This window comes from Moschus berezovskii, chromosome X, assembly GCF_049115385.1.
Source record: "Moschus berezovskii isolate FMDL1 chromosome X, NW_MosBer_1.0, whole genome shotgun sequence".
In the NCBI taxonomy this organism is placed as follows: Eukaryota; Metazoa; Chordata; class Mammalia; order Artiodactyla; family Moschidae; genus Moschus; species Moschus berezovskii.
This window is the reverse complement of record NC_142488.1, coordinates 51,028,493-51,048,202: the sequence shown is the minus strand read 5'-3', so window position 1 is coordinate 51,048,202 and position 19,710 is coordinate 51,028,493. Positions and strand designations below refer to the sequence as shown.

Sequence of the window (19,710 nt, the reverse complement as noted above, 5' to 3'; positions counted from 1 at the left end):
CTTATAAATGTTACAAACCCAATACAAATAATTCTCATACTCTTCACCCACCTTCCCCAATGTTACCATTTTACATGATCACAGTACATGATCAAAACCTGGAAATCAACACTGATACAATACTCTTAATCTGTTAAAATTTCACCTTGGACTTTATTCAGATTTTACCAGTTTTTCACCTAATATCCTTTTTTTGTTCTCAGATCGCTCAATACAATTAGTTATCATTATTATGTCTCTCTGCTGCTGCTTCTGCTAAGTCGCTTCAGTCGTGTCCGACTCTGTGTGACCCCATAGACGGCAGCCCACCAGGCTCCCCCGTCCCTGGGATTCTCCAGGCAAGAACACTGGAGTGGGTTGCCATTTCCTTCTCCAATGTGTGAAAGTGAAAAGTGAAAGTGAAGGCGCTCAGTCGTGTCCGACCCTTAGCGACCCCACAGACTGCAGCCTACCAGACTCTGGTCTCCTCTAAATTACCATAGTTCCTCGGTCTGTCCCAGTCTTTCATGACGTTGACACTTTTGAAGAGTCAGTTTATAGAATGTCCTTCAATTGGGTTTTTCTGATGTTCTTGCATGATTAGATTTAGGATTGCTGCTGCTGCTGCTGCTGCTGCTGCTAAATCACTTCAGTCGTGTCCGACTCTGTGCGACCCCACAGATGGAAGCCCACCAGGCTCCCCCGTCCCTGGGATTCTCCAGGCAAGAACACCGGAGTGGGTTGCCATTTCCTTCTCCAATGTGTGAAAGTGAAGTCGCTCAGTCGAGTCCGACCCTTAGCGACCCCACGGACTGCAGCCTACCAGGCTCCTCCATCCATGGGATTTTCTAGGCAAGAGTACTGGAGTGGCTTGCCATTGCCTTCTCAGATTTAGGATTAGATTAGATTAAATGTATGCATTTTTGGTAAGGACCTCAGAAGTGATGCAGTGTTCCCAGTCCATCATGACAGGGGGTATGGGATGTTCATATATCATATTATTGGTGATATTAACTTTTATCACTTGATTAAGGTGGTGTCTTCCACTGTAAGGTTGCTATTTTCACCTTTGTAATTAATAACTAACTTGTGACGAGACACTCAAAATATCTTTACAAATATTCTGTGTTTCACCAAGGTTTCACCCACTAATTTTAGCATCCACTAATGATTCATGCCTGATACAGTTGTTACTGTAGTATTTGCCAGATAGTGATTTTTCTATTTCAATTGTTCCTTCTACACTTTTTAAACGTTATTAGTTAGACTTCTCTTGTATTAAAGACTTTGCTTTCTCCCCTATTTATTGGGCTTCCCAGGTAGTTCTAGTGGTAAAGAATTCACCTGCCATGCAGGAGACACAGGAGACTCAGGTTTGATCCCTAGGTGGGGAAGATCCCCTGGAGGAGGAAACGGCAACCCACTCCAGTATTCTTGCCTAGAGAATCTCATGGACAGAGGCTAGTTCAGTCATTCATTCGTTTACATCTGTAGGGACTCATGAGTTCTTATTTTATTTTGTGGATTATGATTCATTACACTATTTATTTTGTTGCTCAAATTGTCCCAGATTTGGACATTGGGAGATCCTTTAAGTAAGCTTTTGTGTGCTTTTGACATGTTCCTTTCATTTTAAGCCCATCTTAACTCTCTGGTCCCAGCCCTGAAATCATCCATGTCTCTAATATGTTTAGATAGATTATAGATAGATAAATATATAGATGTGTGCGTGTTCAGTTGCTCAGTCATGTCCAATTCTTTGTGACCCTATGGACTGTAGCCCCCAGGCTCCTCTGTCCACAGGATTTTCCTGGCAGGTTACTGGAGTGGGTTGCCATTTCCTTCTCCAGGGGATCTTCCCGACCCAGGATTGAACCCATGTCTCCTGCATTGCAGGCCGATTCTTTACCACTGTGCCACTGGGGAAGCCCAAATAAATAGATAGATGCTTTATATATCAGCAATATATCTGTATATCAGCTTTATTGAGATATAATTGTCTAAACTATACATACTAAGTATAACACCATTATTTAAATACAATTCATATATCACACAATTCACCCATTTAAATGTACAGTTCAGTGTCTTTTAGCATTTTCAGAGTTGTTAGATCATCATCACCATTTAAGCTTATAATATTTTCATCACCCCCAAAAGGAAAATCTGTACCTGTTAGCTGTTATTTCCCATTTCCCTTCAACCTCCATCTGCCACCTCCCTAGGCAACAGCTAGGGCTTTCCAGGTGGCCCTAGTGGTAAAGAACCCACCTGCCAATGCAGGAGACATAAGAGGGGCGGGTTTGATCCCTGGGTCGGGAAGATCCCCTGGAGGAGGAAATGGCAACCCACTTCAGTATTCTTGCATGGAGAATCCTATGGACAGAGGAGCCTTGAGGATTACAGTTCATAGGGTCATAAAAAGTCGGACACGATTGAAGCAACTTAGCATATAGGCAACCGCTAATCTACTTTCTGTTTCCTAGTCTGGACATTTCATATAAATGGAATCATAAAACATGTATCTTTTGTTTCTGGTTTCTCTCATTTAGCATAATGTTTTCAAGGTTTGTCCATGTTTTAGCATGGGTCCGTACATCACCTGTTTTTATTGCAAACAATATTCCATTGTATGGTTATACCACATTTTATTCATCTGTTATAGACATTTGGGCTTGTTCCACTTTGGTCTATAATAAGTAGTGGCAGCAATATATTGTAAGACATATTCTTACATGTAAGACATAAAGCAACTTCAGCTGCTTTACAGCACTGTGGTGTACAAAATCCTTATTTTTCCTGTCTACTCAGCAAGAATGGACACCCAGATTGCTTCTAATTCTTTGCCATCACAAATTTTGAGGTGATGAGCACCCTCCAATATGTTTCCTCATGCACATTTGAGAGAATTTCTTTGAGATGTATGTCAAGGCGTGGAATTGCATAGTGTATGTTCTTGACTGGAGTCCTCCAAAAGGGCTGCTCCATCTTCACTCCTATCAGCCATTTACAAGGATCATCGAAAAAGCAAGAGAGTTCCAGAAAAACATCTATTTCTGCTTTATTGACTATGCCAAAGCCTTTGACTGTCTGGATCACAATAAACTGTGGAATATTCTGAAAGAGATGGGAATACCAGACCACCTGACCTGCCTCTTGAGAAACCTGTTTGCAGGTCAGGAAGCAACAGTTAGAACTGGACATGGAACAACAGACTGGTTCCAAATCGGAAAAGGAGTACGTCAAGCTTGTATATTGTCACCCTGCTTATTTAACTTATATACAGAGTACATCATGAGACATGTTGGACTGGAGGAAGCACAAGCTAGAACCAAGATTGCTGAGAGAAATATCAATAACCTCAGATATGCAGATGACACCACCCTTATGGCAGAAAGCGAAGAGGAACTAAAAAGCCTCTTGATGAAAGTGAAAGAGAACAGTGAAAAATTTGGCTTAAAGCTCAACATTCAGAAAACTAAGATCATGGCATCCGGTCCCATCACTTCATGGAAAATAGATGGGGAAACAGTGGAAACAGTGGCTGACTTTATTTTTCTGGGCTCCAAAATCACTGCTGATGGAGATTGCAGCCATGAAATTAAAAACGCTTACTCCTTGGAAGGAAAGTTATGACCAACCTAGATAGCATATTAAAAAGCAGAGACATTACTTTGTCAACAAAGGTCTGTCTAGTCAAGGCTATGGTTTTTCCAGTAGTCATGTATGGATGTGAGAGTTGGACTATAAAGAAAACTGAGCCCTGAAGAATTGATGCTTTTGAACTGTGGTGTTGGAGAAGACTCTTGAGATTCCCTTGTACTGCAAGGAGATCCAACCAGTCCATTCTAAAGAAGATCAGTCCTGGGTGTTCACTGGAAGAACTGATGCTAAAGCTGAAACTCCAATACTTTGGCCACCTGATGCGAAGAGCTGACTCATTTGAAAAGACCCTGATGCTGGGAAAGATTGAGGGCAGGAGGAGAAGGGGACGACGGGGGATGAGATGGTTGGATGGCATCACCGACACAATGGACATGGGTTTGGGTGGACTCCGAGAGTTGGTGATGGACAGGGAGGCCTGGCGTGCTGCGCTTCATGGGGTTGCAAAGAGTCAGACATGACTGAGCGACTGAACTGAACTTATAGTCTCACACACACACCCCAACACTTGGTCTTATTCAGCTTTAAAATTTTTTTCACCAGTCTAATAGGTGTAACAATATATCTACATTAGTATTTGTTGTTGTTTTGGGCCATGCAGCATGTAGGATCTTAGTTCCCCAACCAGGGATCGAACCTGTGCCCCCTGCAGTGGAAGCACAGAGTCTTAACCACTGGACCTCCAGGGGAGCCCCTTTAATCTTGTTTTAATTTCTGTTTATGTGATGGCTGCTTAGTTTGATCATTTGTTCATGAGCCTGTTAGCCTTATGGCTTGCTTTCCTTTTCATATTCTTTGTAGACCTGTTTGCATCTGAAGTCCTTTCCAAAGGTTTCCCTTCTGTGTGGTCTACACCAGTGATCCCAATCCTGTTGGAAACCTGGGTATCAACCAGGGATACTCTGTACTGTGGGGCACTCACAGATGCCTCTCTCTCTGATTTCTTGACCTGTCTGAACAAACTTCCCTAACTCTGGTCCTCAGCACCCTCTTCTTTCCAAAGTCTCCCTGTGGATCAAGGCCATGGTGGTGGAGTCACATTTATGCCTCCCTACTGACTCTTAGGATGCAACTCCTATGCTTTCCACACACTTCCAGTCATCCCTGTCCACAAGCTATCTTCCCCTCCCCAAAGCTATATGACCTTTTAGCAGAAAACTCCAGGGACACTCCACTGTCCAAAATCTCCTGAAAGGATGCTGTGTGGGGTCCTCTCAGGGGAAGGAGGCACCATAGAAGCTATCATCCAGGAGGTTTCACTCTAGTCAAGGCCCTGCACTACCTGTCTGGAGCAGATCATGAGGATAAAACATGGGGTATCCTCTCCTCAAAGAGGCAAGGGTGCATGGAAGATGGAAGAACTTTAGAAGACCCTGAAACCTGAGTGCCAGGAAACCACTAGGAAGGAGGCACTGGGGCAGCCAGGACAGGGAGAGAGATACGTATGACCTTCAGTGACTTTTGAGAATTTATGGCTATGGCCTTCAGGCACCTCCAAGCCCAGGCCCCTCCCTCACCAGCCTTAGCTTGTAAATCCTTCCAGATTATGCCCTGTTCCAAAGTAGACTCTTGGCACCTCCCCCACCATCTTTTTCTCACCCACAGACTCCCACCTTTATTGTGGCTGCCTCCCTCTTCTATCCTTATTTGGACTACTTCTCTCAAGTCACAAAATCCAGATATAATCATAGGTTCTCCAGGGTGCCTTTTCTTGGTCCAAGTTTCCTTCTTTGTCTCCACTTACCTTCCTCCCCAGGACAGAAATGAGGGACCTTCTGGCAGATGCCCAAGGGAACCAGAGCTGGCAGGTGCTGGAACCAGAGCATGAAGTGGAGAGGATTCTCTTCACCTCAAAGGGATGGGTGTCCTCCAACACTGTCTTGAAGCTGCCATCTTTCTGGAGGTCTCCATAGTCTGCAGGGCTCACAAGTGAAGGCTCTCAGTGACCAAGGCCCTGTGAAATTTAAAGCCCTGCAGTTTCCCACATCATCTCCTTCCCACCCTACTCCCAACTCATTGCTCCAGCCATTCCCAGCAGGATAGCAGGGCCCTGCTGTTTGGTCTCTAGGCCTTAGCTACTGCTGCACCCTCGGGTTGATTCTCCTCTCTCTCTTTATAATCAGGCACCCCCTTACTCATCACTCCAGACAGCTAATCACCACCTTCTCTGGGATCTTCCCTTACCCTTTCCCTCAGGCTACAGAAAAGTGGAAATATTAAGCTATGAAGAATATATAGAGTTGAAATAGAGAACACAATAGAGTAGGTTGAATACAGATGAAGAATGAATAAGGGAATTGGAAGATTAGATTGAAGAATTCTTTCAGAAAGCAGAAGAATAAAAATGTAGAAAATATTAAGTTAAAAAACTAAGAGAAATGGAAAATAGAAAAGCCTTAATAGTGGTCTCAGAAAAAGAGTAAAAATTTTAAAATGAGAGGAGAAAATACTTAAAGAATGGAGGTAAATATCCTAGGATTAAAGTTTACTGAATATAAAATCACTTTATAAACAGCAATTGTACTTCTGCATATAAGCAGATGCAGTTAGAAAATAAAATGTTTTAATTAACACTTAAATGGCATTTAAAATCAATTATTTAGAAATATATCTTAAAAGGACATGTAAGTCCTTTGTGGAGAAAACTATGTAACTTTTTAAGGAGAGATTAAAGAAGATGTAAACAAATAAAGTGATATACCGTATTCACAGGCTGATGAACTCAATATTACAAGGATGTCAGTTTTCTTCAAATTGATTTACAGATTCAGTATAAATCCAAATAAAGCCTTAATGGGTAGTCATTGTTTTGTGGAACTTGACTACTTCTAAAATTTATATAGAAATGAGAAAGGCCAAAAATATACATTACTCCTGAAGAACAATAGAGAAGTTTTGTTCTATCAGATGATCAGGTTTTAAAAATAAAGTTACAATAATTCCGACCATAGTATTGGCATGCATGCATGCTAAGTCACTTCAGTCGTGTCCAACTCTTGTGACCCCATGGATGGCAACCTACCAAACTCCTCTGTCCATGGTATTTCCCAGACAAGAATACTGAAGTGGGTTGCCATTTCCTCCTCCAGGAGATTTTCTTGATCCAGGGATCGAAACTGCATTTCCTGCATCTACTGCATTGGCAGGTGGATTCTTTATCACTGACCACTGGGGAAGCCCCATAGTATTGCACAAGGATAGGAAACTAACCTAGTGGAACAAACCGCTCAGAAAAAGACCCATGTATAGTTGCATATGTGATTTAACAAAAATGTAGCGCTGGAGAACAGAAGTACAAGGACAATTTTATGTTGAGACAATTGGGTGTCCAAATAGGAAAACAAGCAAACAAACAAAAACACCTAAATTGGATGTTTACCTCACATATCTAAAAAATCAATAATTCACAAATAGTTATAAACCTAAATGTGAAAAGCAAAGAAGATAACATAGGAGAATATATTTTTGACTTTGGGCTAGTAAAAGATTTCTTAAACAGGACACCAAAATTACTAATGATAAAAGGAAGGGACTGATAAAATGGACTACATTAAAAATAATAACTTATTTTCATCTGGGCTTCCCTTGTGGTTCAGCTGGTAAAGAATCTGCCTGCAATGCAGGAGACCTGGGTTCGATGCCTGGGTTGGGAAGATCCCCTGGAGAAGGGAAAGGCTACCCACTCCAATATTCTGACCTGGAGAATTCCATGGACTGTATAGAGGTTGCAACTGTATAGGAGCTGCAAAGAGTTGGATACAACTGAACGACTTTCACTTATTTTCCCCTAGAAATACCATAAACTGTGTAAAGGTAAATTACAGAATGGGAAAAGATATATTTTCATCATTTAAAACCATCAAAGATTTCATATCTAGATTATAAAATGAAATCTTGCAGTTCAACAAAAGATCTATAATCAATAGAAAAATATTCAACAGGGAATTCCCTGGCAGTCCAGTTGACAGGACTCCATACTTTCACTGCCAAGGGCCCAGACCCGATCCCTGGTTAGGAAACTTAACATCCCACAAGCCATGGCCAATAAATTTTCTTAATTAAAAAATATTTGAAAGATTTGAATGAACATGTCACAGGAGAATATCCAATAGCCAGTAAGTGGCCATGGAAAGGTGCTCAATTTCATTAGTTTTCAGGGAAATGCCAATTTAAACCACATGAGATACTTTGCTTCTCAGATTGGCAAAAATTAAAACCTGACAGTACAGGTGGTACTGACATGGGACAGATAACAGGGCCTGAACCTAAAAGTTTCTCTGAAAAATAGAGCCTATATTTAAAAACAAACAAGAAACCTCTGTATCTCTTCTAGTCACCAGACTGATGCAGCCTGAAATCAGTCATAAAGCCAAATACCGCAGGTTGTTGAATTACACTGCAGGCTAAATTCACCAGATCTCCAGGTCTCTTATGTGAAACCTAAAGTCTGCTGGTTGCCGAAAGAATGGGACCTTGAGAATTGAAAATGGAACAGCAAAGTTGATTTGCATTAACCTGAGCGATCCCTAAACACCAGCTTCCACTGAGTCTCCCTTAGTGCAGAAGCAGCCCTTCCTCCCCAGTCTAATGGGACTGGACCTGAGTGACTTGGGGATCCTCCAACGATTTGGCTGATCTTTCTCAAGATCCATTCATATCACCTTTTGGAGCCTCCATCCCCATTACTGGATTCAGACTTCTGTATGTCAGACCTGTGAGAAGAAAGCCTAATTTATGTTGGCAGAAACCTCAATAATATATGTGGGAATTGATTCTATGCATGATAGAGGGAAATAAATACAATTTTAGATTGGGCCATGCATTTTTAATTGTGGTAAAATATATATAATATAAAATTTGCCATTTTATGGGCCAAAGAACTAAACAGACCTTTCTCCAAAGAAATATACAAATGGCTAACAAACACATGAAAAGATGCTCAACATCACTCATTATCAGAGAAATGCAAATCAAAACCACAATGAGGTATCATCTCACACTGGTCAGAATGGCTGCTATCCAAAGTCTACAAACAATAAATGCTGGAGAGGGTATGGAGAAAAAGGAACCCTCTTACACTGTTGGTGGGAATGCAAACTAGTACAGCCACTATGGAGAACAGCGTGGAAATTCCTTAAAAAGCTGGAAATAGAACTGCCATACAACCCAGCAATCCCACTGCTGGGCATACACACCAAGGAAACCAGAATTGAAAGACACGTGTACCCCAATGTTCATCGCAGTACTGTTTACAATAACCAGGACATAGAAGCAACCTAGATGTCCATCTGCAGACGAATGGATAAGAAAGCAGTGGTACATATACACAATGGAATATTATTCAGCTTTTAAAAAGAATGCATTTGAATCAGTTCTAATGAGGTGGATGTAAACTGGAGCCTATTATACAGAGTGAAGTAAGTCAGAAAAAAAAACACCAATACATTGTATTAATGCATATATATGGAATTTAGAAAGATAGTAATGATGACCCTATATGTGATAGCAAAAGAGACACAGATGTAAAGAACAGACTGTTGGACTCTGTGGGAGAGGGCGAGGGTGAGATTTGAGAGAATAGCATTGAAACATGTATATTATCATATGTGAAATAGATCGCCAGTCCAGGTTTGATGAATGAGGCAGGGTGCTCAGGGCTGGTGCACTGGGATGACCCTGAGAGATGGGATGGGGAGGGAGGTGGGAGGGAGGTGGGAGGGACGGTCTGGATGGGGAACACATGTACATCCATGGCTGATTCATGTGAATGTATGGCAAAAACCACCGCGATATTGTAAAGTAATTAGCCCCCAATTAAAATTTTTTTTTAATTTGCCATTTTAGCCACTTTCTAGTATACAGTTAGGTGGTGTTAATTACACTCAAAATGTTGTGTGACCATCACCATTATCTAATTCCAAAACTTTTTTTTAATCATCCCAAACAGAAGTTCTGCACCCATTAAGCAATAATGCCCATTCCACTCTGCCCCTAGTTCCTGGTAACCTTTAACCTACTTTCTGCCCCTATACATTTGCCAGTTCTAGATATTTCATATAAGTGGAATCTTAACAATATTTGTCCTTTTATGTTTGGATTATTTCCCATAGAATAATATTTTCAGGGCTCATGCTCTGTGATGACCTAGAGAGGTGGGACTGGGGGGGAGGTTCAAGAGGGAGGGGATATATGTATACTTATGACTGATTCACGTTGTTGTATGGCAGAAACCGACACAACATTGTAAAGCAATTATCCTCCAACTAAAAATAAATTTTCAAAAAGAACCTGTTGCCAAATCCAAGGTCGTGAAGATTTACCCCTGTGTTTTCTTCTATTTTGTGGTTTTAGCTCTTGTATTTAGGTTGTTGATCCATTTTGAATTAATAGTATAGGTATGAGGTAGGGGTCCAACATCATTCTTTTGCATATAAAAATCCAGTTGCACCAGCACCCTCTGTTGAAGAAACTATCCTTGCCCCACTGAATGGACTTGGCACTCTCTTCAAAAAGCACTTGGCCATTTGATTTGTCTTTTTCAAGATTGTTTTGACTATTCAAGGCCCCTTGAATTCCATATGAATTTGAGGATTGGCATCTCCACATTTCTTCAAAAAGACAGTTGGAATTTTGATGGGGATTTTGTTGAATCTGTAGGTTGCTTTGGGTATTAGTAACATCTTAATATAAAATCTTCCAATCTGGGGACTTCCCTGACAGTCCAGTGGTTAAGACTCCAAGCTTCTAATGCAGGGGGTGTGAGTGCGATCCCTGGTCAGGGAACTAAGATCCCACATTCTATGCAGCCAAAAAAAAAAAAAAAGTCAACCTTCATTGTGGCATGTGGCATCTTTAGTTGTGGCACGTGGGATCTAGTTCCCTGACCAGAGATCAAACCCAGGCCTCCAGCATTGAGAGTGCAGAGTCTTAGCCACTGGACCACCAAGAAAGTCCCCTACAGATATCTTTTAGATGATATTGTAAATGAAATTGCTCTTAATTTCATTTTAAAACACAACTGATTTTTATGTGTTGATCTTGTTCCTTGCACCTTTGCTAATTTATTAGATCTAGGCCTTTTCTGCATCTGAAATGCCCTTTCTGCATCAGTTGAGATGATCATGTAGGTTATTTTTTCCCTTGTTCTATTAATGTGATCTATCTATAACCTTGACTGATTTTCTAATGTTGAACCACTCTTGCATTCCTGGAACAAATCCCACTAGATCACGATGTATAATCCTTTCAATATGCTGTTGGATTCTGTTTGCTAGTATTTTGTTGAGGATTTTTGCATCTGTATTCATAAGGGATATTGGTCTGTAATTTTCTTGTGGTATCTTTATCTTGTAATTTTCTTGTGATATCTTTGGTTTTGGTAGGGCCAGACTTTTCAGTATGGGTGCACTTAGCATTCCTGGATGTATGTACTGTGTTAGCTAAAGCAGCTAGCAGTATTTCTAAGATTAGTCCTACTGATTGAAACTTGGACTCAACAGTGTTAGTTGCTCAGTCGTATCTGACTCTTTTTGACCCTGTGGACTGGGGCCCACCAGGCTCCTCTGCCCATGGAATTCTCCAGTCAAGAATACTGGAGTGGGTTGCCATTCCCGTCTCCAGAGAATCTTCCTGACCCAGGGATCGAACCTGGGTCCCCCGCATTAAGGGCAGCTTCTTTACCGTCTGAGCCGCCACACCGGGGAAGCCTGGACTCAACAGTAGCCTATGTTAATTGTACAACTGTACAGTGTAGAGGGAGGAATCCAAATGTTAGTGACATCGGTGGTATACTGGTGAGCATAACTGCCTTCCAAAGGTTTAGGGCAATAAGAGTGCTGGGCGGCGCCGGCTCCTGCAGCCGCCTCCACTCCACTGAGGGGCGCTTGATGGGCGCGCCGCCTCGCATCCGGCCGAATCCGGGGAGCCATCGCTGCTGCCTGAGGTCGGGTCCCGGTCGGAGGCTGCCTGAGGAGCAACGACGGTGGCGGCAACCGGAGCCCCACCGGGAGTCTGGGACTGAGGAACTGTCTGCGGCTTCACAAGGCCAGTATGGACAAAATAGCGTAGGATATTTATCCCCGCCCGCCGCTTCTGAGACCTTGAGCGGAAACCAGAGTGCCTCCAGTCAGAGAAGTGCGTCCCACCTTCCTACCCCTATCCGACGGGCACCATGTGGTTCATCCGCGATACCTGTGGCATTGTCTGTGCCATTGTCACCTGGCTTCTGGTCTTCTACGCTGAGTTCGTGGTCCTCTTCGTCATACTGATTCCATCCGGGGACTACATGTACAGCGCCATCAACGGAATCGTGTTCAGCCTGCTGGCCTTCTTGGCCCTGGCTTCCCATTGCCGGGCTATGTTGACCGACCCTGGGGCTGTGCCCAAAGGAAATGCCACTAAAGAATTCATCAAGAGTTTACAGCTGAAGTCCGGGCAGGTGCTCTGCAACTGTCCCCAATGCGGCAGCATCAAGCCCGCCCGAGCCCACCACTGCAGGGTTTGTAAGCGGTGCATTCGGAAGATGGACCACCATTGTCCCTGGATCAACAACTGTGTCGGCGAGAAGAACCAGAAGTATTTCGTCCTGTTTACAATGTACGTAGCTCTCATTTCCTTGCACGCCCTCATCTTGGTGGGATTCCACTTCCTGCATTGCTTTGAAGAAGACTGCAGCTCCTCCTCTTCCACCACGATGACCCTCCTCATCCTCCTCAGCTTGGAGGGGCTGCTCTTCCTCATTTTCACATCAGCCATGTTCAAGACCCAGATCCTCTCCATCTGCACAGATGAGACGGGAATAGAACAACTGAAAAAGGAAGACAGAAGATGGGACAAGAAAACAACATGGGTGAACCTGAAAGCCGTTTTTGGCCACCCCTTCTCTCTAGGCTGGGCCAGCCCCTTTGTCACGCCAGACCAAGGGAAGGCAGACCGGTACCAGCATATGATCTGAAAGACCCTGACCAGCATTGCAACTCAGACACAAACCACATCCCAGAACTACCATTGGATTGGGTCTTATGAATGTCCAAACCGAAAAACCAACACAACAACTCTAAATAAAACATTTTTTGTTTAATGTCTCAAGTAAAATGGCAGAGCATTGCAGAAAAAAAAAAATGTCTCCGTGTTTTGTTTTTAAAAGATCTTTTCTGCTTTTCTTTTTTCCTTTTAAAAAATATAATAATTTTATTTTTATTTGGCTGGGCTGGGTCTTCATTGTTGCTTGCAGGCTTTTCTCTAGTTGCTGTGAGCGGGGCTACTCTGTAGTTGTACTGCAGCTTCTCATTGCAGTGGCTTCTGTTGTTGCAGACCATGGGCTCTAGGGCATGCCGGCTTAGTAGTTTCAGCTCACTGACTCCAGAGCACAGGCTCAACAGTTGTGGTGCATGGGCTTAGTTGCTCCATGGCATGTGGGATCTAACTGTACTAGGGATCGGACCCTTGTCTCCTGCATTGGCAGGTGGAGTCTTTACACTGAGCCGCCAGGGGAGCCCTCTTTTTTACTTTTTAAAATCATTTGTTACCCATTCATCTGCTGATGGACATCTAGGTTGCTTCTGTGTCCTAGCTATTGTAAATATTGCTGCAATGAACATTGGGGTCCATGTGTCTTTTTCAATTCTGGTTTCCTCGAGGTATATGCCCGGTAGTGGGATTGCTGGGTCATATGGTAGTTTTATTTCTAGTTTTAAAGGAATCTCCATACTCTTTTCCATAGTGGTTGTATCTATTTGCATTCCCACCGACAGTGTAAGAGGATCCCCTATTTTCCACATCCTCTCCAGCATTTATTGTTTGTATACTTTTTGATGATGGCCATTCTGACTGGTATGAGATGACACCTCATTGTGATTTTTATTTGCATTTCTCTAATAATGAATGATGTTGAGCATCTTTTCATTTGTTTATTAGCCATCTGTATGTCTTCTTTGGAGAAATGTTTGTTTAGATCTTCTGCCCACTTTTTGATTGGGTTGTTTGTTTTTCTGGTATTGAACTACTGGAGCTGCTTGCATTTTTTGGAAATTAATTCTTTGTCAGTTGTATCATTTGCTATTGTTTTCCCCCATTGTGAAGGTTGTTTCTTTAGCTTGCTTATAGTTTCCTTACATACACACAATGGAATATTACTCAGCTATAAAAAGGAACCCATTTGAGTCAGTTCTAATGAGGTAGATGAACCTATTATAGCCTATTATATAGTGTAATATTGTAGAGAGTAAGGCAGAAAGAAAAAGACAGGTACTGTATATTAACGCATATATGTGGAATCTAGAAAGATGGTACTGACAATCCTACATGTAGGGCAGCAAAGGAGACACAGACATAAAGAACAGACTTTTGGAATCAGTCAGAAAAGGAGAGGGTGGGATGATTTGAGAGAATAGCATTGAAACATATACATTACCATATGTAGAATAGATAGCCAGTGAGAGTTTGATGTATGATACAGGGCACCCAAAGCCGGTGCTCTGTGACAACATGGAGCGATAGACTGGAGAGGGAGGTGGGAGGGGGCTTCAGAGGGAGTGGACACATGTATGCCTATGGCTGATTCATAGTGATGTATAGCAAAAACCATCACAGTATTGTAAGGTAGTTATCCTCCAATTTAAATAAATAATTTTAATAGGAGATTTTTAAATTTATTTATTAAGTGAAGGATGATTGCTTTACAGAATTTTGTTGTTTTCTGTTAAACCTCAACATGAATCAGCCATAGGTATACATATGTCCCCTCCCTCTTGAACCTCCCTCCTATCTCCCTCCCCATCCCACCCCTCTAGGTTGATACAGAGCCCCTGTTTTGAGTTCCCAGAGACATACAGCAAATTCACATTGGCGATCTATTTTACATTTGGTAATATGAGTTTCCATTTTACCCTCTCCTTACATTTCACTCTCTCCTCCCCTCTCCCTGTGTCCATAAGTCTGTTCTCTATGTCTGTTTCTCCACTGCTGCCCTGAAAATAAATTCTCCCATACCATCTTTCTAGATTCCATATATATGCGTTAGTATATGATATTTCTGTTTCTGACTTACTTCACTCTGTATAATAGGCTCTAAGTTCATCTGCCTCATTAGAACTGAAATGTGTTCCTTTTATGGCTGAGTAATATTCCATTGTGTATATGTACCACAACTTCTTTATCCATTCATCTGTAGATGGACATCTATGTTGCTTGCATGTTCTAGCTATTGTAAATAGTGCTGCAATGAACACTGGGGTACAAGTTTCTTTTTCAATTTTGGTTTCCTCAGGGTATATGCCTAGGAGTCATATAGTGCTGGGTATTATGGTGGTTTTATTCGTACTTTTTTAAGGAATCTAAGTACCATCATCCATAGTGGCTGAATCAATTTACATTCCCACCAACAGTATAAGAGCATTCTCTTTTCTCCACACCCTCTCCAGCATTTATTGTTTGTAGACTTTTTGATGATGGCTATTCAGGCTGGTGTGAGGTGATATCTCATTGTAGTTTTGATTTGCATTCCTCTAATAATGAACGCTGGGAGAAATATCAATAACCTCAGATATGCAGATGACACCACCCTTATGGCAGAAAGTGAAGAGGAACTAAGAAGCCTCTTGATGAAAGTGAAAGAGGAGAGTGGAAAGGTTGGCTTGAAGCTCAACATTCAGAAAACAAAGATCGTGGCATCTGGTCCCATCACTTCATGGGAAATAGATGGGGAAACAGTGGAAACAGTGTCAGACTTTATATTTTTGGGCTCCAAAATCACTGCAGATGCTGATTGCAGCTATGAAATTAAAAGACGCTTGCTCCTTGGAAGGAAAGTTATGACCAACCTAGATAGCATATTAAAAAGCAGAGACATTACTTTGCCAACCAAGGTCCGTCTAGTCAAGGCTATGGTTTTTCCACTGGTCATGTATGGATGTGAGAGTTGGACTGTGAAGAAAGCTGATCGCCGAAGAATTGATGCTTTTGAACTGTGGTGCTGGAGAAGACTCTTGAGAGTCCCTTGGACTGAAAGGAGATCCAACCAGTCCATTCTAAAGGAGATCAATCCTGGGTGTTCATTGGAAGGACTGATGCTAAAGCTGAAACTGCAATATTTTGGCCACCTCATGCGACGAGTTGACTCACTGGAAAAGACTCTGATGCTGGGAGGGATTGGGGGCAGGAGGAGAAGGGGACGACAGAGGATGAGATGGCTGGATGGCATCACTGACTCGACGGAGGTGGGTTTGAGTGAACTCCGGGAGTTGGTGATGGACAGGGAGGCCTGGCGTGCTGTGATTCATGGGGTCACAAAGAGTCGGACACGACTGAGCGACTGAACTGAACCGAACTGAATAATGAACACAGAGAAGGCAATGGCAACCCACTCCAGTACTCTTGCCTGGAAAATACCATGGATGGAGGAGCCTGGTAGGCTGCAGTCCATGGGGTCGCTCGATCAGTTACACACGACTGAACTATTTCACTTTCACTTTTCTCATTCATGCATTGGAGAAGGAAATGCCAACCTACTCCAGTGTTCTTGCCTGGAGTATCCCAGGGACGGGGGAGCCTGGTGGGCTGCCGTCTATGGGGTCACACAGAGTCGGACACGGCTGAAGTGACTTAGCAACTTAGCAATAATTTCATGTGTTTGTTAGCCATCTGTATGTCTTCTTTGGAGAAATGTCTGTTTAGATCTTCTGCCCACTTTTTGATTGGGTTGTTTGGTTTTCTCATATTTTGTATGAGCTGCTTGTATAATTTGGAAATTAATCCTTTGTCAGTTGTTTCACTTGCTATTATTTTCTCCCATTCTGAGGGCTGTCTTTTCACCTTGTTTATAGTTTCCTTTGCTGTGCAAAAGCTTTTAAGTTTAATTAGGTCCCACTTGTTTACTTTTGTTTTTATTTCCATTACTTTAGAAGGTGGGTCATACAGGATCTTGCTTTGATTCATATCATCAAGTGTTCTACCTGTTTTCCTCTAAGAGTTTTATAGTTTTTAATCTTACATTTAGGTCTTTAATCCATTTTGAGTTTATCTTTGTATACGGTGTTAGGAAGTGTTCTAATTTCATTCTTTTACATGTAGCTGTCCAGTTTTCCCAGCACCATTTATTGAAGAGGCTGTCTTTGCCCCATTGTATATTCTTGCCTCCTTTGTCAAAAATAAGATACCCATAGATGTATGAGTTTATTTCTGGGCTTTCTATCTTGTTCCATTGGTCTATATTTCTGTTTTTGTGCCAGTAGCTTAGTGTCTTGATGACTATAGCTTTGTAGTATAATCTGAAGTCAGGGAGTTTGATTCCTCCAGCTCCATTCTTCTTTCTCAGGACTGCTTTGGGTATTCTAGGTCTTTTATGTTTCCATATGAATTGTGAATTTTTTTGTTCAAGTTCTGTGGAAAATGCCATTGGTAATTTGATAGAAATCTCATTGAATCTGATCATATTTGGTAGTATAGTCATTTTCACAATATTGATTCTTCCTACCCAGGAACATGGAATATCTCTCCATCTATTATGTCATCTTTGATATCTTTCATCATTTTCGTATGATTTTCTGTATACAGGTCTTTTATCTCCTTAGGTAGGTTTATTCCTAGATATTTTATTCTTTTTGTTGCAGTGGTGAATGGGATTGATTCCTTAATTTTTCTGATTTTTCATTGTTAGTATATAGGAATGCAAGTGATTTCTGTGTATTGATTTTGTATCCTGCAACTTTGCTAAATTCACTGATTAGCTCTAGTAATTTTCTGATAGTACCTTTAGGGTTTTCTATGTATAGTATCATGTCATCTGCAAATAGTGAGAGCTTGACTTCTTTTCCTATCTGGATTACTTTTATTTTTCTTCTCTGATTGCTGTAGCTAAGACTTCCAAAACTATGTTCAATGATAGTCGTGAGAGTGGACACCCTTGTCTTGTTCCTGATCTTAGGGGGAATTCTTGCAGTTTTTCATCACTGAGAATAATGTTTGCTGTGGGCTTATCATACATGGCCTTTACTATGTTGACGTAGGTTCCTTCTGTGCCCATTTTTTGAAGAGTTTTAATCATAATTGGCCACCAGGGAAGCCCTAATCATAATTGGGTGCTGAATTTTTGTCAAAGGCTTTTTCTGCATCTCTTGAGATGATCACATGGTTTTTATCTTTCAATTTGTTAATATGGTATATCAGATTGATTGATTTGTGTATAGTGAAGAATCCTTGCATCCCTGGAGTAAACCCAACTTGATCATGGTATATGATCTTTTTAATGTGTTATTGAATTCTGTTTGCTAGAATTTTGTTGAGCATTTTTGCATCTATGTTCATCGGTGATATTGGCCTGTAGTTTTCTTTTGGTGTGTTATCTTTGTCTGGTTTGGTATCAGGGTGATGGTGGCCTCATAGAATGAGTTAGGAAGTGTTCCTTCCTCTGCAATTTTTTGAAAGAGTTTTAGATGGATAGACATTAGCTCTTCTCTAAATGTTAGATAGAATTCACCTGTGAAGCCATCTGGTCCTGGGCTTTTGGTTTTTTGGGGGGGAGATTTTTTTTATCACAGTTTCTATTTCAGTGCTTGTAATTGGGTTGTTCATAATTTCTGTTTCTTCCTGGTTCAGTCTTGGAAGATTGAACTTTTCTAAGGATCTGGGACTTAAATCCTCACTGAAGATGGATTCTTACCCCTTGTAGTCTGAGAGGGCCGGGATCAGGGCTAAAGCCCTAAAAAGTGTCCTTGACACAGTGGCCTCATGCCCCATTGTGAGCACAATGCCTCATGATTCGTGAAATCAATTGCTTGCCTTGTACTTTATGGGCCCTGGGTGTGTAGAATGATTTTGGAGGTGGGGGGTGGAGATGAAAGGGGTCTTATTTGTATTCAGAATCACAAATTGTATTCCAAATGGTTATTTGTAAGAATGTGAAGGAAAGATTTTCCAGTTTAAAATGGCTTACACAATCACAAGAAAATGACGTAGCTTCAGGCAAGCTCTGTTTGCTTTGTTTCTTCTGCTTACTGTCTGAGCACCCAACCTCCCTCCCTCTCCTAGCACAGTGTCCATTCAGCAGTGTTACTGCCTAAGTGAAACAGCCACAGCCCCCCCCCACCCGTCGACCCCCCCTCTTCCTCATTTTGTAAATTTTCGCAGTGGGTTTACTTTCTGATATTTTAGACCCATAAATGTGTACGTACACATATCTTGTCTGTATTTCAACCTGAGAGACAGTAGACCTGCGTTAGCTGACTATGATGCAAGGGCAACATTACAAAGTTGAGAGACAACCGTCCATCCGCTGAAATTGGCAGACACCTAAGCCTGAAGTACTGAGACTGAGTAGCACCCTTGTGTTTTGAGTCTTAGTTGAAGGAGGAAGGGCGTGAAGATGGGGTGGGGGGGGAGGGTTGGATGCAGGTGAGAGGACGAGGAGCACACATTAAATGCAGAAGTCACAGAAATCCGAATGCTGGCCATCTCACACGTGGTATTGTTTTTAAATGATCACCACAAACCTTTGTTTTAATCTTTTGCTTGGGGTGGGTTTGGGGTGAGGTTTATTAATATCAGCCCTGGGAAGGGAGAGATTTCATCTAGCTATGTGATCTTTCAAAAAAGTGGAACATGCTGCCTCTTTTCAGTTCTGCTAGTGCTTCCACATGGAAACCAAATGCAGTAAAATTTTTCCAAAAAAAATCAGAGTGCTGGAATCAATTCATTCTGTATAATCCACTTAACTCACCCTCTAACTATGTGGACACTCCTTTCACAAAGGCTTCAAGACATGCATTATGAGATGTGGCAGAGACTAGCTAGGTGGTCACTAGGCCTGTTTTTATTCTTCCTTTTTGGGACAAATTCAGATTATATCTTCCAGCATCCCTTGCAGTTGAATGTGACTACTGTCTGAGTTCTAGCTAATGGAATGTGAGCAGAAGTGCTGTACACTACAGTCTAGGCCTAGCTCATTAAAACCTCCCACATGGTCTTACCTTCTTTTATTTGGCCTGGATGGAGATGACAGTAGTACAATGGTGACCACAGTTTGAAGGTGGCAGATCATCTACACAGGAGGTGCCTAGGACCCTGAATCACCAC

General features: G+C 41.9%; 1 protein-coding gene and 1 pseudogene across 1 annotated transcript in view; both read left to right on the top strand.

Annotated features, from left to right (window-relative positions):
- Positions 1-19,710, top strand: part of KANTR (KANTR integral membrane protein) — a 68,896-nt gene that overhangs the window by 45,944 nt on the left and 3,242 nt on the right. The window lies entirely within an intron of this gene.
- LOC129563796 (palmitoyltransferase ZDHHC3 pseudogene) lies at positions 9,871-14,020 on the top strand (annotated as a pseudogene).